We start from the raw sequence: 9,413 nt of genomic DNA on the forward strand, positions 1-9,413 counted from the left end.
AGTTCATTCATTGACTCTACGTTATTCAGTGGCGACTCTGGACTAGGCAGGCATCATGAATTGTTATAGATTTCTACTCTGAAGTAGTTTTTGAGATCCGTGATTTTGGTATCCGTGTCCATTCTTACACATGTATATTTAGTTATTTATAAATTATATCCCTGAATTACTCTATGAATATCCATTATAAAACAGTCACAATAGAAATTTAAAAGATGAAGTAAACATAAAATAGATAACATTTTAACTATTAATGGTATAAAAGTTCTTTTAACCTTGCTAACTATATTTAGAAGGAGAAATATTGTTAAATATGTCTAAACTGATTTTTTTAAATCTTTGTGATACTTGAATTTGAAGATCTGGGTCTAAGTTTGACTGACTTAAGTACTTTGAATGGATGTCATAGCTGGAAAAGATACCATACAAAGATACTGAGATCCAAATAAAAAGTGTATTGTTGGCTGTGCTAAATTACAAAAATAATTTCATAACTCCTTCCATTGGTTTTACAAAGGTTTTATTTTTAAATCTGGCTAGTAGGGGTGCCTGCGAGGCTCAGTTGGTTAAGCATCTGCCTTCAGCTCAGGTCATGATCTCAGGATCCTGGGATGGAGTCCCACATTGGGCTCCCTGCTCAGTGGGGACTCTGCTTCTCCCTCTCCCTCTGCCCCTCCCCCTGCTTGTGCTTGCTCTTTGTCAAATAAAAAAATAAAAATCTTAAAAAAAAATAAATCTCGCTAGTAAATTCCCATCTTAGCTGATTTCAACTAGACTGACTAACTCATTGAAGATGTTGCCTTTTCACATTTTTAACACACTGAGTTAAAACCACTCAAAATCTTTATCTGAAAAACTCTTAAACAAGCTCAAACATTCTGCTTCTACTTAAAAAAAAAGTGTGAAGATAAGAGAGTTTTCATAGGTGACACACATCTATATTGTAATTGTTACCAACAAGATCAATGATGGATATATTCTTAAGTATCTACTAAACTTCCACTTCCTAAATGTTTTTCCCACTATATAAGTTTCTAAAAGCATCATTAAAATGTTATTTTTGCCTTGATGGGCCAATTAAATGCAAATTGTGTTTGTTATTTAAAAAAAAATCTGCAGGTAACCTATTTTGGACAGTCAACTCATCAACCAAGGAAGAACAGCAAATTTAGTATGATTATATATTTTTTAAATATACATAATTCATTTTTCAGTTTGACAGTTCTTCAGAGTCTTTTGCCTTGAGGCAATCAGAGATTCTCTTTGTGGTGCAAGCGTCTCCTACCATTATGAAAAAGGTGCTGTGTCTATAAAGTTAATCACACCGCTAATCATCACGTACCACTTCCTGTGTTGCAACAGGATGGAAGTGAAGGAATGGAGCAAGGGCACCATCGTCACCCTTCCTCCCATACAGAGCTCCCTCTCATCTCTGGGGACACTCTCAGACCCATGGGTCACATAACCAAGTTTGGGCACCAGCATCAGTCCATGCTGGGCTGACAATTCATCCGTGACTGAGAACTGAAAAATCCAGAGTTCCAGGAAATCTTCAGTTCAGGGCAAACTGGGACATTTGGTCCCCCTCCTCCACATACTTTTCATACAAGAAGATTTAGTTTTTCTCATAAATTAGTAGTTTCTTTCTGTGCCCCACTAGATTGTCTCATGTGATCCCTAAGACACATACACCCCACTTTGGAGTTTGAATGAAAAATTCTTGCTTGCTGGAGTTGTCCCTGAAGGCTCCCCTGGGGACTACTGGAGGGAAGCCGGCTCTGGCCCGCAGAACGGTGCCACTCCTGCTCGAAGTCCGTACTCATCCGGGAACATCAAAATGATGTTGGAGAGAAGGAGCAGTGGTAGCATGGGACACGCGGTCATGCGCGCTCCCTTCCAACTCAAATCGAATCCTCACAAAAGCTTTTCTTTATCCAACCTGGTCCTCAAGTGATACCTGTATTAACATGACTGTCAACTCATTGGGGAAAATCCTAAAAGGAAGCACATTGGTCGTAAGGTCAAGGTACCAATCCAATCAGGCAAGAAACTATAACCGCAGTTCTCAGCTGAGACTGTGCGTTAGGGTCACCTGTGGGGGTTTAAAAATCCCCACATCAGACCGCGACTCGGACCCCCTGAAACAGAACTGCTCCAAGTGGGAACCAGACATCGGGAGTGTTTGGAGCTCGCCAGGTGATTCCAACATGCAGCCGAAGCTGAGAACCACGGCTCACCTACCCTGGCCCCTCCAGTGCTTTTGTGGATTCCTCTTGTGTCTGAATGCTGAAAAGCAGATCTCAGACGCAACTTGTGTGTGACACACAGAATCGATGCTGTTCGACTGAATCGGAGTCGGGTTCCTACCAAACCAGGCAGTGTTATGGTCCTACTGCGTAAGCTCCTCAGAGAGGGAAAGCCCAGAGGTCTTAGCAATCACTACGGCAGGCCTCTGGGGTGGGTAGACTCGGTTGAGAGATAGCAGCTAAAGCCATTTTAAATGCCAATTATCTGACAGCCTGTGACTTTCTTCGTGGGTAGACCCCTAAGCAAATGCAAGAATGAAACAAAGGAAAGAGCAGGGTATTTGGAGCCTTTTCCCTCTGTCTCACCCGTGTACTTTTTTTTTTTTTTTAAGATTTTATTTATTTAACAGAGAGAGACAGCCAGCGAGTGAGGGAACACAACCAGGGGGAGTGGGAGAGGAAGAAGCAGGCTCGTAGCGCAGGAGCCTGATGTGGGGCTCGATCCCAGAACGCCGGGATCATGCCCTGAGCTGAAGGCAGACGCTTAACAACTGCGCCACCCAGGCGCCCCTCACCCGCGTACTTTTAAACCTCAGTCAGGGACTGATGTATTCAAATATGGAGCAGGGATCCTGGAGACAGGAGCTATGGTAGAATCCACAGGTAGGCCCTCCCTCCCTGGGTAGTGCGTGACGACGAACTTCAAGCCAAACCAAACTGTAAAGCATGAACCATGCAGGACTGAAAAATCTGCTAATCCCAACGACAGGGTGTGATTCAGCCACGACCAATGTCCTTATTTGCTGTCTTAGAATTCTCCCTATTTCAGTGAAGCAAGATGTGGGTGTCTGTAGTGACTCAGGAAGGCTCCAGAGAGGCTGTCACTAACTTCTGGTAAATGAGACTGGAGACCCTTGCTTCATTTGCCACGGGCAATAAATAATTGCTTGATGTGCTGGGTACTGTGCTACTTGTCGGGGAATTCAAAAAGTCAGGCATAGCCCTTATCACAAGAAACTCAGGGTTAGCAGAGCAAACGGAAGGTTCTAATGTAGTGAAGTGAGCAGAGTGGTAAATAGAAATCCAGGTGCATTCTGTACCGCACACTTACTAAAAAAGCTGTTACTATGATCTCTTTGAATCCTCACAAAAAGCAAATAAGGAACGTACCATTTTAATTCCTGTTTACAGGGGGAAGAAACCCTTAAAGAGGTTAAGTAACTTGTCCAAGTTCACATATTCACCTCAATTCATCAAGCAATTATTTACTGTCTACCCTGTGAGAAAAAGGTGGACGCAGATGAAGATACGGATGAAGATAACCGGGGGGTTGGGACGTCCCCGCCCGGAGCGCCTCAGATTGCACTTACTCAGCGGTCTACGAATGGGGAGAATCCATTCCAAGGGAGCAGGCAGGGCGAGGCGGACACGAAGTTTCAGACGTGTGCTCCAGGACACCCAGTCAGCACCGAATCCGGAACGCATGTGGAGAGAGGACGCGCCATTTTAGGTCAGCCGGCCGGTTGCCCTGCGATCTAGAATCTCCGTGGTTCGTGGTGTTTCCCCTCAAAGTCCTCTGTGCTCTCTAGTAACCTCACGGTGCTAATTATCCATGTGCTGATACCCAGACCCCACGGCTTTTGCTACTAAATGAGATAATACCGTTTGGGATACACGGTATATACACGATGTAGAGAGATAAATGGACGTAGATTCACATAACTAAATATATTTCACGGATAACACAGACTGTAGCCAGAAATCTTACCTTGCTGTACTTCCGTGGTCTCTATGAAGCTTTTCCTTCAACAGACCTAAGTCCAACGGCTGTGTCTGCAGACGCGGCAACATGGCGTGTGCCGAGGCTGCTTCTCAGGTGTCTTTGATTTTCAAAGTTGCCGTTAAGGTTCTGAGCCTTCCATGCCACCTGTGGGCCCGGATTTTGTTTTCTCTATCAGTCAAGGGGAGTATCATTTGCCCATTTCTTAGGGTGAGGAATTTTAAGGATTATTAGGTTGTGGCTGCAAAGCACTCTCCACAAGCTTGCCCTTGGGGGCTTTCCCAAAATCGGAGGACGCGATGATGGTTGCTTTATGTCCGTCATGCTCCGTTTTTTGCATTCCTTTTGATATATTATTCACCCGCTCAACAAATGCTTTAGTGAGTTCAATTCTGTTACTCAAGTCTGACACAATCTACCTGGCGATAGTTTGGATCCCGCAGGTTAAGGGCTCAGTCCCACAAGACTACACCCCACCACTTCAGACGACAACTGTAAATTCTGACCCTCGGGCTCTAGATTGGAACTCAGAGTATTTTACTTAACAGCCAGTTGGAAGAGGTGCACAAGGCAAAGGGTGCACCCACCCCTCTCCCCAAACCTGCAAATGTTCACCAATCCACAAGCTCTCTGAACCTTACCCTCTTTTCTTTAAATTTATTTATGAGGGGGTGGGTAGGGCAGAGTGAGAGGGAGAAGCAGGCTCCCTGCGCAATCCCAGGACCCTGATATCACGACCTGAGCCAAACCCAGACGCCTGCCCGACTGAGCCACCCAGGCACCCCCTCACCTTTTCGGCTTTTTAGGGAAGCTCCTTACACGGTCACTGATCGACTAAATCATTGGTCCTGAAGATAATTCGACTTCCAGCCCCTTTTCCCTCTCAGGAGGGTCTAGCCGCCAATCACAAGTTGGTTCCTCCGCAACAAGCCGCTCTTCAGGTTACCTAGGGGCTTTCCTAAATCACCTCATTAACAAAACAAAAAACACCTTGAGCCCTCTGTCAGGAAATTCCAAGGGTTTTAGGAGCACTGTGCTGGGAATGGGATACAGACTAAGTTTCTATTTCTTAAAATCACAGTATCATAGTAGCTACCATGTCCAGCCATGGTACTGGGGCACTTTATAAATCAAGAATTCCTTGCCTTTCTTTTTTGTTTCCTGACATAGTTAACATAAATCCGAATATCTAAGGGACTGAAATTAAATGTATTAAACACCTTGGTCAATTTCAACATAGAATTCAGTTCTTGCAAATTATTCATTAGAGTACCCTATCCTGCAGATTTTGATTTAAAAATGTGTTTCAGAGGAAGGAAAGATGTGGTCAGTATGAAGTTTTTATGAGAAAATTCGAAATAGGTATTTCCCTTTATTCTGAAGGGGATTCTCTTTTGTTTTTCCAAATATCTTGGATTTACATATATGCATTTCCCGCTTTTAAACAGAAATCTACATGCCATCTTACTAAATGGAAAAGCATAACCTTTTCTGCACAAGCCGATAAAGAGTGCAAGGGCTTTGGGTAAAGACGCGTTAACGACGCTCGGTCACCACTGTAGATCTGTATTCCTGTCTTTCTGCCTAGGGAAGCAAGTCAGGATGAAGATTTTGTGGAGTTGCAGCGTTTGGCCCTCTTGGCCCCGGGAACACTCACGCTGGTCTATGAACTTGAAGACAAGGAGGCAGAGAGGAGCTTCTCATGATGCTGAAGGGGCTTTTGAGCGGACCTGCCAGCTCACCGCAATGACTCAGCAACAGCTCACAAGGCCGAGTTCTGAGGCTACGGGTTCCCCACTGTGGTCCACCTGCAAGTTCTGATAGCTGCAAGCTCTGATTAGATGCACTTCTGAAAGGGAGTAAGAGGCACTCTCACACATTGAAAGCCAGCTACCTCATCTCAGGTAGTGGTACATAGCCAAAAGAACAGTTTAGAGCAGACAAAACTAGGTTTGAATGGGTATAATATATGTAATAATATAATTAAAGTGCCCATTGTAACGTCTCACATTTCTATCATAAGCCTTCTATAAATGTTAGTTCCTTCTAAGTAGAAGGCGAGAAGAACTTCTTGCAGCTTACACTTAACATTTAAAAACAGCTCACACGTACGCTAGGAACACCTCATAAAATTTGAAGGCAAATTAACTTTCTTCTAGCTGATATTAAAACAGAATCACCTGGCTACAAAATAATTTACCTTGCTGTTTTTTGCAGTCGCTTGTCACCGGTTTTAGGTCCCACATAAGAGTATCTTTTATATACTTAAATAATGTAGTTGTCATAACCCTATATATTGGTGACCCCGGTTATTAAAATTAGAATGTACGTGCAGACTTACCGAAAACACGGTATATTCTTCTGGGAAAGTTCAATGCGGTGACGTGGATTCATCAGAAGCCTGTGTGCCGAATAACCCATCTGTGGCACAGACGGGCTGTGAGCTGGCAAACAGCAGGGACAGGCACACCTATCCCTGAATTCCTCGGGGTTTTGCCCTAAGGTTACCAGGGAGAGTTCTGATATTCCACATCAGTGTTACTTTTTCCCCCTACACATCATTTTATCATGAATATTTTCAAACATGTACAAAAATTCAAAAAACTGTACAATGAACACCCATATACTCCCCACCTACAGCTACAATGAACATCTACGTCTAGTTTATCACGGACGGATCTAATCCATCTATTTCTCCATTAATCTATTTTGTATTTAGATGCATTTCAAAGTGAGTTGTGGATATCGGTGCACTCACCCCTAAGTACTTTAGGATGCATGTATTAAACTGATATTAGATTAGGCTTCTTGTTTTTTATCCTGAGGTCAAATTTACATACAATGAAACATATAAACTCAATGAGCGCACCTGTATAACTTGAATCTCTATCAAGATACAAAACATTACTATCACTCCCAAATTCCCTCATGCCCCGACGCCGTCTCCACTGCCACCTCCTGGGAGACACACTACCAATTATTTTTCTGCATACATTAGCGTTGTCTGTTGTAGAATTAACCTGAATGGGATCATACAGTATACACTCCCTTGTGTGACTCTCCTGTCACTCAGCACGATGCTTTTATATTCATCCACATTGTTGCACATAGACAGCGTCTCTTTCTTTGAATTGCTGAGTAGTATTCCATTGCAAGAACATCCCACAATTTGTTTATCCATTTACCTATTGATTGACACTTGGGCTGTTTCCAGTTTCTGGCTATTATGAATACAGTTGCTAAAAACATTCTTGTACAAGTCGGTTTACTTTGTGTATGTCTGTGTGTGCACACATATGCTTTTATTGATTTTGGGTAAGTCCCCAAGAATGAAATTACTGTATCATACAGTATGTATATGTTTAGTTTCATAAGAAAGCTGCCAGATCTTTTTCCAAAGTGGTTGTGCCATTTTATTCCACATCCTTGCTAATATTTGGTGTATTTCATTTTGGTCTTTCTTTACATTTCCGTAATGATTAATGATGTTGGACACTGTCCTACCCATATTTATTGTTCATTTGTCTTCCTTCAGGAAATGTCTGTTCAAATCTTTTGCCCATTTTTAAAAAGGTAATTTGTCTTCTTATTGAGTTATAGGATCTTTGTGTATTCTGAATACAATTCCCTTGCCTGATACATGTTTTGTGAATATTTTTCTCCAGGCTGCAGCTTCTGTATTCATTTTTCTAATAGTATCTTTTGATGAGAATAAGCTCTTAAATTTGATGCAGTATTTTCTTTCATGGGTATTTATTTCTGTGTCTTATCTAAGAAATCTTTGCCTACCACCCTCCCCCCTTCCAATTTGTGAAGATACCCTATTTTCTTCTAGAAGCTTGGTAGTTTTATGTTTTATATTGAAATCTAAGATCCATTTTTTGGTGGGGTATGAGATAAGAGTCAAGGGCTTTCCCCCCCCCCATAAGTACTTTTGACTTTCTAATACCTTTTGTTGAAAAGCCGTTCCTTTCTCCATCGGATTTATCTGATGTTTTTGTTGAAAGTATTGAGTACATAAGTATGACTCTCATTCTGGACTTTCTTTTCTGATCTATTGATACATGCATCTATTCTTAATTCATGTAGCTTTGTAGTGAAACTTTAAATCAAATACGTTAAGTCCTCCAACTTTGTTCTCCTTTTTTCAAGATTGCTTTGAATATTTTTAGGCCCTTTACATTTCCACGTAAATTTTAGAATCAGTTTGTCAATTCCTACCAAAAAAATGAAGCCTAGTAAGATTATGATTGGGATTGCACTAAATTTGTAGATCAATCTACAGATAATTGGCATCTTAAAATATTTTTGAATGTTTTTGATGCCATATTTAATTAAGATTTCTCAACCCTGGCACTATTGACATTTTTGACTAGATAATTCTTCGTTGTGGGAGGCTGTTTGATGCTTTGCAGGATGGTTAGGGCCAAACCTGCCATCTCCCCATTAGATGATAATAGCTCTCCCTCACCCAGTTGTGACACCAAAAATGTCTCTAGACATAGCCAAATATCCCCTAGAGAATAAAATCACTCCTGGTTGAGAATTATATTTGATCTATATTTTAAAGATATATCCTAAAGTCATTGAGTTTTCTTTTAATACCTTTTTAAATATATGTATTTAAATCTATAAATTTCCCTTTAACACTACCTTAGCTATGTTTTGCAAATTTTTATTATTTTATTTTTATTTTATTATTTTTATTATAAATTATTTTTATATTGCATTTTTCATTACAATTAAATTAGGGATATTTTGTAATTTTCCTTGTGATTTCTTTTTTGACCTGTGGGTATGTGGATATGTTTTGTTCACTTTCCAAGTATTTTGGCATTTTCCAGATATCATATTACTGGTTTGCAATTTAATTCTATTGTGAGAGAATATATTCTGTAAGACTGCCAATCTTTTCAAATGTATTAAGACTTGTTTTATGAACCACCATTTGGTATTTCTTGGTGAACATACCATGTTCTCTTGAGGAAAAAAAATCAAATTCTGTAATTATTGGATGTAGTATTTTATACATGTTAATTCAGTTAATGTGGTTAATAGTGTTGTTTAGGTCTTGTATGTATTTACCGGTGATTTTTGTCTAGCTATTCTATCAATTGCTAAAAGAGGGGGTGTTAAAATCTCTATGACTATAAGTTTATTTATTTCTCTATTTAGTTCTGTTGACTTTTGCTTCGTGTATTTTGAATTTCTGTTATTAGGCACATACGCATTTACAGTTGTCATGCCTTCTTTATAAATAGATTCTTTTATCATTCTAAAATATCCCTCTTTGTCTGTGGTCCTACTGTTTGTTTTGAAGTCTACTCTATTTGATGTTAATATAGCCACTTCAACCTCCTTGTGCTTACTGTTTGCTCAGTATTGGT

The sequence above is a fragment of the Ursus maritimus genome, unplaced genomic scaffold (assembly GCF_017311325.1).
Source record: "Ursus maritimus isolate PB19 unplaced genomic scaffold, ASM1731132v1 scaffold_16, whole genome shotgun sequence".
Taxonomy (NCBI): Eukaryota; Metazoa; Chordata; class Mammalia; order Carnivora; family Ursidae; genus Ursus; species Ursus maritimus.